Source organism: Passer montanus, unplaced genomic scaffold (assembly GCF_014805655.1).
Source record: "Passer montanus isolate IOZ18808 unplaced genomic scaffold, ASM1480565v1 scaffold61, whole genome shotgun sequence".
In the NCBI taxonomy this organism is placed as follows: Eukaryota; Metazoa; Chordata; class Aves; order Passeriformes; family Passeridae; genus Passer; species Passer montanus.
This window is the reverse complement of record NW_024371149.1, coordinates 4,347,967-4,363,737: the sequence shown is the minus strand read 5'-3', so window position 1 is coordinate 4,363,737 and position 15,771 is coordinate 4,347,967. Positions and strand designations below refer to the sequence as shown.

Below are 15,771 nucleotides of genomic sequence, written 5' to 3'. Positions count from 1 at the left end.
AAGGGTATGTGCTATCCCCTCCCCAGCAGGGCAGAGCATGATAGAACAAGAACAGATGCTCTCTTTCCTCCGGCACAGACCTTAATCAATAATCTTCAGGTCCTGATCTTTGATCCATTTGTGGCAGGAAGCTTTGAGTCTGAGTCTCCTATTCCTGACAGGTCCATCCTTTCTCCTTTTCACTCTCTTATGTACCTACTGCTAGACAACCAACAGAATTAAAAGTAACTTTGGGACAATTACAATTTCCTAGATGCAGTTTTATCGTCCCTAATTCACAACTTGACTAAAACAGATGAGATCTCTCTTCCTCACCCCTTCTTTCCCTCTTTTAATTAAAAGTTGCATAGTAAATGAAGAGGAATACAGAGGGGCTTAGAGCAAATCTTATTATCTTCCTTTAGCTGCAACTACACTCTTATATAAGAAGATATTACGGAAATGGCTGATGGAGTTAAGTGCAGTAGGTGCAACTCAGTGGAATTTGGTTGTCAAAACAAAAGCCAAGGGGCAATCATACATTCTGTTGAATTACACATTCTGATTAATGAGAGATTAATAGCAATGGGACATATTCTGGAATGCTTCTGTATGCACAGGCATTCTTCATAAAACAACTTTATTAAAATCCCCCAAAATCATCAGACTTCTGATAATTCAATAGCTGGATAGGAGTCCCTAAGGTGTTACAGAGGAAAATGGTCATTCAATAAATACCATTTTCCTCTGAAGAAGTGCTTTAACACAAAGACTTCAAACACAAGTGTTTTTACAGATCTGGAAAGTTGCTGTCATGTTTGAAGGTGCAAATGGATAATCTTCAGCAGGCCTAACTGATGAGAGTTACACCTGTACTTTGAGCTGAAACAGCATAATAAATTTTTGCAGAAACTGCAATCCAACAAGATTTTATGTGCAGCTTGTCTCATTTTGAAAATACACTTTTTTTAAAGTAATAAATCAAGTTTGGGATACCAGTGAATTTCTCCCAATTCTGTGTTCTCTTTACCCACTTTTCATTGGGTGGAGCAAAGAGATGAAAAGGAAAGGAGAAGAAAGCTATTTAGATCAAGGAAGAGAAAACAGAAGAAAGGAGAACAACTTTTCAAGGAAAGGAAGGGATTTCAAAGCTGAGAAGTGAAAATTTTCTGTCTCATTCTGGAAACACAATACAATTATTCCTGACATTAAAACAGAAGATCTTCTTTTGCTTTTGTTATACAATTCACATCACCAATTGTTTCCTTCTGGAAACATACACAATTATTCAAATTCAATACTGAGAGGGAGAGGGGCGTTGCACTATAAATGGACTAGATGGCCAAATGCACCACAACAACAACCTTAGACTTTTGCTTCTGGAATGGCATGCACTGTATTACTAGTGATGCTATTATCTCTGGAAAATTCATAGTGATTTTATTAATACCTGTAATTATTAACTTAAGATATGTAAGATTATTAACTTTGGCTTTAGACCAATGTTTCTATAACAGAATCAGGGTGTCCATGGGCTCTTTCCCATATTCTGCCACTTTTTACTTTTTCAATCCATTTCTACAGTCTGTCTTGAAAAACAGCTTTGTATTTCCACAGAGAAAAAGATCACCAAAAACTGTCAGTGAACAACATCTATCCTGACTGGTCTCTCAACACAAATCCCTAAGAAGTGGTAAAAGGCTACTGCCCTTTAACTAGCACCTGCAGGCTAATCATTGGGCCTGAGAACTCTGACACAACCCTAGATTTGAAGTGCAATACTTTTGGATAAGCTCTCAATTCCCTCTTCCAGCCTAACACGTATTAACGTTCCTCAGCAGCGTTACCATTTAAAGAAACAAGCACTTCCTCAACAGAGAGCAGCAAGTTGTCTGTGCCCTGCAGTTTACATGACCATGGAAGATAAGGTTCATTTTAACTGAGGTCACCACAAACTGCCAGACTTAATCTGAAATTCCAAGGGATATTTTAATATCTTCCCTGAAGAAAGAAGATTCACATTTCTCAGAATCCATTAACAAAAAAAAATGCACACGCTTTATGGAACCAAACTGAGATTGACCTAACTTGGAAAACTGGCCAGCTGAGGCAATGTGATCAAGCATCTTAGATGCTGAGCAGAACCTCAACAGTCTCAATCTGTTCACTGGATTGTGAAGCCTCTCCCTTCCGGCTCCCTTCCCCACCCACCTGAAAGCACTCTGTTTTGGGAGTGGCTCTTCTCACCAGGGAAGCGAAACTTTCTTTTAATGTGGTTCATGGAAAGTTTAGCTGGTTTTCTTTCTCCAGCCCACCTAGGCTGGAAAAAGACATTAGTCCAAACCAAAATCCAGTATAATAACTGGCCATCTGTGGACAGTTCTTTTTAACTTGCAAGGAAGCAATCCCATAATTGCAATTTCTTGTGTCTCATTATGATAATGGCGATGTAGCACAACCATGGAAAGAGCCATTCTGGAATTGAGTATAATTATTGTACAAGCACTTTCAGATGCCATCATCCAAAAAAAAGGAAAACAGGCATTAGACCAATTCTAGGGGTCCTCTAAATATAGGAAGAACTACCAATAAATTCAAGGGTAATAGAGGCAATGGGCTGCATAGGAGGAATTTTATTTTGTCTTTAGTGATACACCATGGGGTATAGAAATTGAGCTGTGGAGTATAAACAGCACAACCACGAGGCATAATGAATGGATTTATTTCTGATCCAAAGTCTGCTATCAGTAACATGTATCATGTTACTGCTTTCAATGAGCTTTGGATCAATCTCCCATGAGCATCCTTGTAAAGTCAGACAACGAGAGAAACAAGGACGGCATAATTTCAGCAAGTATATGAGGGTAAAATTTACTTTCCAGAAAAATAGGACCTGGGAGATGCCACATATTATAAGATCACTGATTTACATAAAGCAAAAGCTTTTATCAGTACCAGAAGCCTCAGGGTCACATAAAAAAAAAAATAAATCAGCAATTCCAGGAAAGCTGCAGCTGGGTATTCCTCCTGTTTGACAAAGGCACATAGTGGCTTCCCCATGTCTGTGAGGCTCCATTTTTTCTTTGCTGGGTAAGTTTTCAGCTGGATTCATTCTCAGTTCACCTGACCATGTCACATCAACACTAGAGCCAACACAAAGGGTGAAGTTGGGATAGGGCCATATTCTTTCAGTAGCAGCCAGGACTTGGATCTGTTTACACCAGTTCTGAAACCACATATCCACAGAAGAACCTAAAAGATCTTTTACAGTTCAGTGCAACAAAGTAAAAGCCAAGAGAACAATTCAGGTTCAAGAAACCAGGTATTTGGGAACAAGTAAGCTTGTACTTCCAGAGCAATGCACTTGGCCCTTCTAAAGAGCAAGAAACAAAGATCTGAATTGACCCCCAAGGAAGAGAGGGAGGTCTCAAAGCCCTAATCTAGCACCATTCCTCTTTGGCTGGCTTAATGTTCTCCAGGCAGATAATTTTCCTCCTGATTACAGGGTGATATCTCCCCCTCCATGAAGGACACACAATTTCTGATAAAAGGTTCTGTATGTTTACTACCTACCCTGCTTTCAGCACAAATCCAAAGAAAGCACCCTGCTCATTTCCCTGGGATGAGTCTAACTCAAAAGCAGTGCACTACCCACAGACACTCCAAATTTACACTTTCATTCTAGACTGGAGGGGTCTATTGGTCACAAAGTTGCAGTCTGGGTCCTCCCTCTGCCTAATTCTTTGATTTGGCTGAAGCCTTATCCTAGCTCTGCCTTCTTTTCTCTCCTGTTTATCACCACAGCCCTGGTGGTCCCTGCACACTGCACAGCCGCTGCTCCTTCCCTCCTGCCTAAGTTAACTGCAAAATGCCTCCTTGGACCAGATGTTTTCCACGTGTTTCACTCTCTTTTCTTCCCCACCCCCACCTCTTCCAAGGCAAGTAACAATCTATCTCCTTGATCCTTCAGATCCAATCCTAAAGTATCCCTTAATCAACTTGTCCAGCTTGGTTCTGTGGCAGGCAAAATACAAGTCTCTGCTTTTTCCTCCATGATAATACATGGGCAGGAGACAAAATAAGCCTTAACCTTGGCACTGCCTTTAGTTTCCATTTCACCTTCAGATGATCAGCTTTGGCTTTGGTATATTTTTGGCATTCTTTCTGGATTAAATTTTATTTCTTGGAAATATTTTGTTAAGCACAATTAATATCTGTATCATTTGCCACTTTTCCTTCTAATCATCCTTCTATTTATTAGCTGCCACTGAAGGTTTATTTACAGTACAAATCTTAAGTTTATAGGTACTTCACAGGTCCCATCCCCCTTCTCTGTGACATTTTCCACTCTCCATCTGTCTTTCCTTGGCACCAGTGCCTGCAGTGGCAGTAGACATTTATACAAATTACCACCACTCTGCTTCATCTCTCAAAAATCGGTTTTGATATCAGCCCAATTCAAGCCAGTTTCACAAGCTTATGTTAACTGTAGATCAGACCTAAATCAATGAACTCCAGCTGGACCAGGACTGTAACACCCATTTTAAGGTACTACAACTTCCAGTCACTTCAGGTTTTGCAGGAAAGGGATGGGTGCAGCGTTTCCATCTCTCCTGTGCAATGTTATGTTTCTCTCAGCAGGTCTACTCACTTTAGCCCAAGTCCTGAACACGGTCATCAGTGCACCAAAGGAGCAGCAAACACATTCCATAGGCTGGTGGGCCACAAGGAGTGGGTGAGCATCTGAGCACACAGTACCGAAGCTGCCAAGAGAGAGACCAGCAGATCCCGAGCACCTACAAACCTGAAACTAGAAACTAAAGCCACGCAGATTGTGTCTAAACCACAGACAGTTCACAAAATACTTGTCAACAGGGGTTTCATTCTTTCCTGGCTCTGGTCTCAGTCACGAGCAGAGAGTAGCTGGTGGCTGTGCTGTTTCTGTGTGCCCTGCAGCCGAGGCCTTGTCCCTCACAAATGGCCTTGAGCTGGCAAGAGGGCACAGGGCAGACAGGTTGAGCAGCCCCCTCGCTTCACTGGCAACCATGCCAGAGAACAAAAGCTGTGGCAGGACATCCCCTTTCTGACAGCATTACTCCTGAATTTGCTGTCTCTGGGAAAGTAGCTCTCCAGCATGTGATTTCCTATATACCACAAGGGCTCCAATAAAAGCTGTTGCACTCAGCCAAATGTTTAGTACTCCTCTGATATCTGTATATTAAAAATTACTGTGGGGGTGAGGGAGAGCAAAAATAAGTGTAATAGTCTGAGAATATTAAGTGTAGCACTGGGTGAAGAAAAATTTTTCTTTCCAAATGCCACATGCAGATTTATTGCAGGAACAAAATGGGTGCGTAGGCACTGAAAAGCCTTAGGCAAAGTACTGCATTTCATTTTCTGCATTACCCAGAGTCTCTCTCCAGGACTTGAGCTGTGTCACTTCACTTTTTGATATTTCATAAACAGGAAAAAGTTTACACTAATGCTATATATTTTTAAAGGTTATATACTCAGAGTCTTTCACTAGGTCCACTAAGATGGTCAAGACTGTATGCATTTTAATGATGAACCTGGCTGTGTGGAAGTTGCTGGGGAGTCCTGCTGCTCCCAATACTGCCAACAGACAGCACAGAGTAAAGTAGCAAGTGATGGCAATTCTTTCTCATTACCAACTATCTCACTGCTTCACGTACATTTCCATTTGGACAGTTTTTGTTTTAAAGAGCAGAAAGGAGAGGTTTTGAGGTGGGTGAGTCTTTTTGTTACTTGTTGGGGTTTATTGGGTTATTTTTTTAGGTTTTTTTAGTGGTGGTTTGTTTTTTGGGGTTTTTGTTTGTTTTTTGTTGTTGTTTTTTTGTTTGGGGTTTTTTTGTTTCAGTTTGGGTTTCTTTTGGGTTATCTAGTGTCCTAGGCACCTCTGCCCAATGCCTGCTTATGTTATAACATCACTATTTCTCTCTTCCTGTACATTTCACTAGACTTAGAGATTTGTTGAGATTCCATTTGGCTGGAAGCTCATTACATAATGTTTCCTACAGCTCCCATATAGAACGCATTTCAAGCAACAGAAAAATATCTGTACCACTCTTTGGTTTTCAATTCCTTGATACTGCTGTTAAAAATGAAAAGGAAAAGATGTGAAAAGTCTCAAGAATTCAGTATTAAGCTAGGGAAAAGAAATTTGGTTCTGGAAGCACCAAACAATAAAATAACCTTCCCAGGTGGAACAAGAGAAGTTAAAAAAAGTGTAGAGCTCCAAAGACCAAAAGATAATAAAGAAAACTTGCATTTTGATCAGGACAGACCAAAGAAACTATATGTATGCTTTCAAAGACAAAGACTTTATTCTATTCTGTCCCATCCTCAATACCTGCAAGACACTTTCTATCAGATCTGCATACTGAACACATCATTTGAATGTTAAAAAGTGGTAAGAGAAAATCCTCCTATCCAATCCTGGCCATTTCATATTCAAGCTTATCTCACACTTAACTTCATTTCCATTCTTTATTACCGCCTAAACTCATTATCTTGCTTCACTTCCCATTTTCACTCTTTTTATACCTTCTGATATGTTAGTTCCTAGACCTGCAAATCCCTTTCTCCAGTCACCACCGTCTCAGAAATCACTTTTCCTTCAAATATTTCTCACCCTTCCTCCTATAAACAGCTGTTCTCTACTTGTCATCTAGGCAGGATTGAGACTGGTGACTCTACAGTGCAAAGAACAGGTCTTATTTATGTTTGTGAATCCTTGTCTAACTTTATGCTACTGTGTAAATGTTTAATAGGTACTAATGCATTTGCTGGAACAAGCTGCGTGCTAATACTCAGTGGACTGTTTGGATACAATCTTTGCTGACTGTCAGAAGCTTCTGGAATAAAACAAAATGCAGTTTTTTGGTGACACTGCAGTTTCAAAGGTAAAGGATCCCACAGCTGAAGCAGTCTAACAAACCATCATATACCGGAAATGGCCTTATCTACTCTTTCCATGTTTGAAACAGGACAGAGCTTGAAAGCCAAGCACCATGGGTGTGAGGTTGCATTCAGCTACAGCCATTGTACCTTATCTTCTCTATGTTATCTATCTCCAGACCTCCAAGGTCACATTTTAAATAAATCTTTCATATCTTCGCTCTCTCCTTAATGTTGGCTGAAGAGATTAGAATGGTCTTGTCCTCTTTTCACACTGGTCTTGGCATGATTTTCCTGTGGGCTTGACTGTATCGTGCCCTGTATAGAATTAACTATGAAATAGAAACCCCAGTGGCAGATCAGATGCACAGTTTTTACTTCAGGCACCGAACAGGAGATGAGTGATTCATCAGCACAAGCACACCACACAAGCAGCAACTGCTCAAGCAAACAGGGAATGAATGACGTCTTGGCCTCAGGGCCAATGAACAGTGATGCTAACAGAGAAAATGCAACAAGAACAGCAGGAGTGTCAGGCCTACGCATCATTAAGTCTCATGCTAAAACTCATGGAGACAAACAAACCACACCACAAATTTCCACAATTTGTGTGAAAGGAAAACTTTGGGGTTTATTGCTTCTATATCAGGTTGTTCCTAATGGCGAGACTGGTGATGACAAGTCTTATCCCATAATCTTAACAATTTGTGCCCTGTTGCCATGTAATCCAAGGATATAAAGAATCACAGTTGTGGTGTGTTTGTAGGGGCTCTGAAAAGAGAAGTTCTGGGCGGTGCCCATCCAGACATCCACTTTCAACACTGCATCCTAGGATCAGGTTGTCTTTCCTGTTAATTTTAAAGTAGTTTCAATAATAGTACTCTTGATGTCTTAGCCTTGAAAGACAATTTGACCAAGAGATGAACTGAGGTTTTCTCAAGTGGCAGTGTGCATGTGTTTTAGGAAAGAAAAATAGCTAAATCTGGTAGAAGCAAGTCCAAGAAAAAGACAACTCTATTAGTAAAAAATCCTGTAGCAGTGAAATCAGTTGGAATTTATACAGATTGTTCTGTGGCATAAAACATATGTCACCACTTCAGTCTTTAAAAGGAGACTGGACTGAGCAGTACAAAAATACATTGCAGGGCCACAGCTACATCAGCATGGCAGTAGAACTGATGAGCTAATAACTATCTTTTGTCTCATGCTCAAGATTATGCATGACAAGATTTCAGTACTAGTCAACATCTATTTTCCTGTAACCAACACAATTTTCAGTGCAATTTTGGTGCAAATGACGATGTCGTGGGGAGGAAAAGTGTGCATGATTCATCAAGTGATGATTATTACAGACCTAAAGGAAGGGGCAGGGAGGAGAAAGATTGCTTGTTGCAAATGAGTTAGGGACAGAGAATTTCAGAAAGATCAGAACATAAACACTTTAGAAAATCTGCCCCTATATGACTGAAAGCTGAACTCCTTAAAGAAATTCCCACCCAGTTGCAAATGTTAAGCACTTGCACAAAAACCTGTCCCCAGCTCTCTACCTGCTGTAACTGGTGTCAGGAACATTTCTCCTAAAGTTGTAAAAATTTTCATGAATTTTCCAGCTCATCAAATATCAGAGCTCACATGTGAGAGGATTTTAAAAAGATAATGTAAGTCTTTTGGTGAAGCCCTCATTGTTTGAGGAACATTATTTTCAAGAAATATTAACTGTTGCATCATGAGCTGGACAAGTGGTACAATGCCTTGGTGCTCAATGCAAACCAATTTGAAACAAAGAGAAGATGGAGATCTGTTAGTTGTTTTATATTGTCTCTAACACAGTTTCAAGGGTTCTTTAGAGACAATATAATAAATAATAATGAGTAGAAATAAATAATCAATTAATAGAAAACTGAGCAATTAATCTTACATGATCAATTTGGAGCTTACAGCTTGTAGGAACTCTGAGCCTGTTGCTGAAAGTGTGTCCTCCACCTGTGATCAGTTTTGTCAAGGAATCCAGACCTAATTCACAACAATGTATTTCTGTAGAAACCATAAAACTGCTTTCATAAATGTTTTGCTTTGTCTCTGGTTCCTTTAAAATGTAACCAGTTTGGACTCAGATATGATTTGACAAATTTGCATTCAGTCTGGTATGAACTGACTTATGATGTCTTGTGTATTCACAGAAGAGTCATGTCTTCAAAAGGTTTGTTTCAAGGATGAACTGGTAAGCCTTGGGGACTAAGAAGGCCTTTAAAACTGGGGTCAAGCTAGGCAGTTAGATTCAAAAATAATAAATAAATCCATTTGGAGACAAAGGCCTATTGTATACCAGACTTCCAGGAAAACCCATGGGTGGCTGAGAATTACTTGGGAAAACTTAGCAGAAATTAATTCTGACTTATTCTCAGTTCTTTCTTCCACACTGAAAAGAGGGGTCTATAGAGGCAGAAAAGCATTGGTGAGTTCACACAGGGTCAGGGAATATCAGGCATTGCAAACACAGAGCTAGAAAATGTTCATATTTCCTGTACCACTGAATGACAGAACCTGCATCTTCCCTGCCTATGCCTCATTGAGAACCCAGGCCACCACCAGCTTCAGCTACAAGAGGGTGGTGTATACTTAGAAGGTACAGAGAGAAATAAAAATTGCAGTCAAAGCTTATGTGGCACAATAGTTCAAAGGAACCACTTCCCACTCTCTGTTCAAAAGGAAGAAAAAAAACCCAAAAATACAACTAAACCCCAAAAAGAGTCCCACTGTTCCTCATCATACACTGCTTTCTGTTACCAGGCAAGCACTGTCAAGCTGACATGTACAGTTTATTAGTAATTAGAATTTTACTCTGGAATCTTGCATGTATATGTATATTAATTATTAGGCTACATGGTTCTTTACATTTGTTCAAAAAATAAAAAAGAAATATCATGCTGTATTATGGGTTTTTAAAGTGACATTTATAGAAAAACACTATTCTTTACTCTTAACTTTGCAATCATATGTTAATAATTATCACCACAAAAGCTACTTCAATTCTTCCAAGTTATACAACCAACTAGACAGCAAAGACAGCTTTGAACCTTTGAACATCAGGTTCTTATTCACTATATTATCCTATTTTTAGGTCAAAACTTTACACGTTTGTTAAAACCACTTTATGTCACTCAGTTCTCCTGGTAAAACTCCTTCAGGTACCAAGCTGCTAAGGAGGAACAGTACAGTGCCAAACTAGAAATCCAGACATTCTTACAGAAAGTGAGGAAGACTCCCAGACTTCGCAAGGGAAGGAGACAGTGCCTCCTTTATGCCATGTTTTTTGCTCAGGAGGTGGAGAATCATTAATTAACAGACACTTTGAAACCAGAGTCCAGCTAGTATTAAATAGCTCAGTTCTTGTTCTTCAGCCTCTGAAACACCTATCATCTATTATCAGGCAGCCTAAACTTGAACATCACTTGCAACAGTGTATAAACAGGATGATCACTGTTGTATGCATTAACCTGAATTCTCAAACTTTGTTTGGATTCAATGCAATTCTCTGGAGAAGATCTTTGAATTGTGTTTGAAATACTGCATTCAAAAATAAAGGAAGTATTAATCTCCTGCCAATAGATTTGGATGTCACTTTTCTGGAAATTTCCATAGTGCCATTTAGATGAATACAGAGGAGAATAACAGTGCATAACATATATTTACATACCTTTGGCAGAGCTTAGAGAAAGAGAAGCTGCGGCTCTACAGGTATGTTCTGGACTCCTCCTAGAAAAGGAAAAAAAACCAGTAAGTGTTATAGAATACAATAATCTAATGCAGATGTTAGGAAAAAAAAAATAAAATGGTCTCTCAGTTTAAAATAAAAGAAACCACCACCCTGGGGTAAACAATAAAATTCGACAATTTCTAGCCCATCAGTTCAACCAGCCTTGTCAGCCGAGCCTCTTAAAGCTAAGAGTCACCATTTGTCTATGAATTGGCTTTTATAAGACAAGATCCTCCTTGTCTATATGAAACCCAAGGCAACATCGTTTGTGTTTATCACTCTGTAAAGAGAAGCAGTGCCAAAATTCTGCAACACCTGCTTTAGCTGCTGAAATCCAGAGAACTGAATGCGCTGCTGTTAGCATTTGGAGACAGGAATGTGTTTTGATCTAATACATCCTACACAGACTCACTTGGTGTCAAGAAGGTACCAGATTCCATAACAGGTTAAAATAGAGACAAATATGAAAACACTCTGCATGCAACCTATGCGGAGTAACTTCTACTCATTATATTTCAATTTTTTCAAGAGTATTCTAAACCTTCTAAAAATACCATAGAAGTCTGCAAATACCTAAATTCTCCTAGCTTGCCACAAAAAATGACAGCTTGATTGATGTATAAGAATGTTCTAATATTACTTTTACTATGTTGTGTTTAATTCAAAGTTATGTGAGAGGCAGGACTAGTACAAAAGTTCTCATACACAAAGAAATCTGCCTCACAACTTTGGCCCTTACTATTTAGTCAGGTGCCTTCTTAAGCACTTGCCAAGGACACAGCCTGTGGATACCTATATGTACAGATACACTGAGTGTGCCACTGCCCCAGTGGAAGGTAGCTCTGCCCATGGTGAGGGGCTCAGAACTAGGTGATCTTCAAGGTCCCTTACAACCAAACCATTCTAGGATTCTAAGATTTTCTAACCTACTGGACCTTTTTTCAATCACAAGACTTATGCATGTGTTAATATGTTCTTACTGGTACCTCAATCAGTGAAGAATTTTTCCCTCCCTGTCCCAATGTTGCTACGGGGAGTAAAACGCCCTTCAACTTGCCTACCTCTTCCTCCCTCTCAGAAAGCAACATGCCTCACAGCTTCCTGGCACCCAGAAGGAAGGACTGGGGCTAGGAACACCTCACCCCTCTTTACTCTATGTCCTCAGTTTCTGATCTTGTTTTCCTCAAGAGCCAATAGATAAATACTATCACTTTGGATAGCGTAACCCACAGCCATGCCAAATAAATGGCTCTGGAAATAGAAACAAAACAGGACAAAAAAATTCATAACTCTACAAAAAATAAAGTCCTGGATGGTTTTTGCTAGAATTTAGAATCAAAGGCCCAAAACAGTAAAGCAAGACACATAGCAAGACCAGTTCCAGCAGGAATTGCTCAAGGAAAATCATGGATTTTCCATGCGCCACAAAACAGCCAAAAGCCTAAGTATATTGGAGCAAACATTATTATTAATAGCAGCAATAGATAAGTAACTCTGACATGAACCATTCTTATCTAATGTTAATTAGATAAGAGTGGCAAAGGAATGTTCTTTTCATTGGTCTGCAACGAAGGAGAATTTTTTTGAAAGTCCAATTAAGTTCAATCAGTAACACATGCTTCCTACGGATATCCCTGAAGATCAGACACACATTGCAACTGCATTCCAAACAGCTGGAAAGGCAGCAACAGCAAAATGAAATTCTGCTTTTAAACTGATTTACAATTTGAAGAAATAGTATCCAGGATGCCACCCATTCCCTGCAAAAGAATCTGGTAAGGGCAAAATATGCAGAGATTTCCTTTCTGGCCAGTGCAATAGTCTTTTTGGTTAGGTGGCAATCATGCAGCTTCCAAACAGCTAGAGCAAGATGAGAGTACAGTATCCAAATTATTAACTTTTAAATTAAGGAGTATGCAAAGTGGGGCTCAAACAGACTTTCTAAATTACTTAGAAATGTGAAATGTTTGGATATCTAGGTTAAAGCAGCAAAATACATATTGTAAATACCATCACTAAAGATTATGCAGTACTGGAAGTTGCTGGAGGTAGGAGGAGATATTCTGGGCAACCTTCCTGCATCTCATGAAGAAATCTCATTCATAACTATCAAATCATTCTTTGCTGTACTTCCTAATTACTGCTCACTGTGAGCTTTTCACTTCTCCCTTGTGCACTGTTCAACCTCCCAGATGACAATTCTGTTAAGTACAGATGATACCTGTTAAGTATTCAAGCATAAACCAGGTAGAAGACCAGGCAAAGAGAACGTATCTGACAAAGCTGGATATGACATGGTGAGAGCCCTGGAATAATCACTAGAACTTTAGGGAGCTGAACTCCATAGTTCAAACATGCTGCCAAACATGATCCACGTTTAAAAGAAACAAACAAAACCAAACACACACACACATACTCCCCCCACTATAAAGAATCACACACTTATTAGAAAACAAAGGGCATGTATATCCATCCTTCTACCCATAAGAGTCTAACATAGGGCCAATTTTTGCCTGCAAAAAGTAGTTTGGCACGTCAAAGGACGACGGCTGTAGCACTTGAAATAATGTGATGGCTGTCATTTTCCACACACTGCCTGTGAAAGACACACGTGCCTGGATCTGCAGGGTATGTGACACATCAGAATCAGCAGCTGTGTCTGTAAAACATGAGTGCTGGGGAGAGGAGAGGAGGAGATAGAGCAGGGTCACTGCCTCTGTCATTTTGGAGCACTCGTACCTTTTCATCACAAATCAGAGCCTGTCAAGGTACTGAAGGCTTTACTCACAGTATACAATGAGATTAAATAATTTTTCCCAACTTAATCACTAACTTTCAATGCCTTTTTGAACAAAAAGCTAGAAAGAGCATCAAGGAGCATAGCAAGTAGTGTTGATGTTGAAAGGTCTCAAAACAAACATGAATATGCCCATGGAAAAAATTACTTATGTAATGAAAAGAACAAGAGATGATCCCTAAAGGAAGGTGAAGGAACAATTTTTCTTCCTCCTCTAGCCTTAAAAGAACTGTAATTTCAACAACCATAGTTGTTCAAAAGTGGGTGTAGGACGACAGGGGGAAGAAAGGATAGCATTGTTCATAGTACAGCAGAAGCCAAATGAGGAGAATAACTTCTGTGCAAGAACGGAAGAGTGAAAGGAAATGGGTAGGTAAAGACAATTGTAGGATTTGCACAGTACAGAAGAGAATCCCTTCCATGTAGGATGCAATTTCTTCCATGGAAAAGATGTTTCATCCATGGAGCTAGCTGATGTAACCCCTCTGTAATAGCAACCTTTCATTGTTTATCTGTAGTTCTGTTACTAGACAGGTTTTGGTTTTTATATTTAGCACTTTATCAGCTAAAAAGTCAAAACATTCCTTGCATCAATGTATTTAGTCTCATGTCACCTTAATGAGATGGGTGTCAATTAAGACTGAAAGGAGTGTCTGGTATGAATCATAAATAGTTTAAAGGGTTCTCAAAATATGAATAATCAACACTTTCTGAAAATAAACTTCCTGGAATAAGCTTCAGGGTCACTTCACATCAGCAAGCCTTTCTGATATGCTGGCCATTCCCCCTCTTTTATAGCTAACAAGAAGGAGGTGCATAAAGGCACCAGGCAGCTTCTTTAAAGGAATCATATGTATAAACGTAAAAGGAGGGAGTTGTTTTTTCACCTGTTGTCAACTACTTCAGATCTTGCTAGAAAAATTCCACCTGCAGAATGCTATACAATTGTTTGAAAATCCATTGAAAGGCATCTAATGAATCTCACAGGATTCAAAACAATGCCTACAAAAGCTCCATTGCACTCATCCAGCACCCGCACAAGCTTCTCTATGCACAGATTAAGCAAAGTGGTCTGCTTGTTGACCTGCATAAGTATAACATTAAGTGCTCAGTCCACAATTGTAAAAATACTTTCTTAACTGAATTGTGTCAGGACCAGAAATACCTGCAGAGCCCATATTTTCTGACTAATAGTATTATTTTACCACAATTACTTCTATATGGACTCCTTCTCTGTGGCACCAGAGGAGTCCAACCAGCTGCTATTTATACATGTTTTTCTGTGAACTGCTTCAAGGATGACCATGAAGAAAAGAAAGTCTGCTTTCAATAGATTTAAGTCAGATAAGGAGGGATCTGCCACTAACAAAAACTCCTAAAGGATCCACACACAGAAAAGTGTTAGAAAACAATTATTTAAAATGATGGTATGTTAATTATTGTCCTGAAAGTAATTTCTTTAAGCCTCTTTACACAGTCTAAATAGTCCCACTACTATATGATGCTGTCAGATAAACACCTAAATCATCTGGAAATGCATGTTGCAGCAAGGCAAAAATACACCAAAACAAAGTGAAAAAGGATCCCCAGGATTTGACAACGCTGTGACAAGCATCCAAAAGAAACACATTTCAACATTAAATTTCTTCATCTTATTTCCAACTGATTTTTGACACTAGAACTGACTTTTAATAGATGTGAAAGAGATAAATGTCTCATTACCAAAAATAAATTTGTCTGTTAAGGATGACAGAGAGAGGCAAAAGCATTGCACTGCCTATTATGGTATTGAGCAACAGATTTCACCCCCTCTGCTATATGCCCATTTATTAAAAATGTGGCAAGCTTTACGAAAGAATTCCTGAGCTTCTTTGGTCCTCTCTTTAATTCCTCCATAATTCTTTGTATATATAAACATGTCAGGTCTGGAAAGAAGTGGGGCATGGACATAATTTACCACAGAGCTCTTTTTCTATTCAAATACTGGTAAGAAAACAATAAAAGACAAAAGGGGAATAATGCAAAAAAATTAAAGCAATGAAACAAATGTGCCTGCAATTCACTGTCCAATCACCAAATGAAGCTCCTTAGAACAGCAACAGAAAAGGCAGAAAAATAATGTTTTTCTGCCTTTTTGATCACAGAGATCTTCTCTCTGTGTCAGAACTAGATGCTTCAGCTCCCAACGAGCTGAATCACGCTGCATCACTGCCTGTGTTTCATGAACATGCGAGACACTACTTTAATAGGAAATGGGAGCTGGCTTTAGCAATACTAGTGTGTCATGCACAGCCACAAGGCAGCGAGGCCTTTGTTCTCT

At 39.3% G+C, this 15,771-nt stretch overlaps 1 protein-coding gene across 4 annotated transcripts in view; it reads right to left on the bottom strand.

The window, feature by feature from the left end:
* SORBS1 (sorbin and SH3 domain containing 1) overlaps nucleotides 1–15,771 on the bottom strand; it is a 160,619-nt gene that overhangs the window by 112,005 nt on the left and 32,843 nt on the right. For all 4 annotated transcript variants that reach the window (XM_039727379.1, XM_039727391.1, XM_039727381.1 and 1 more), the window contains exon 2: nucleotides 10,595–10,653. The gene's annotated coding sequence lies outside the window, so the exon portion shown is untranslated. The remainder of the gene's footprint in view (nucleotides 1–10,594; nucleotides 10,654–15,771) is intronic.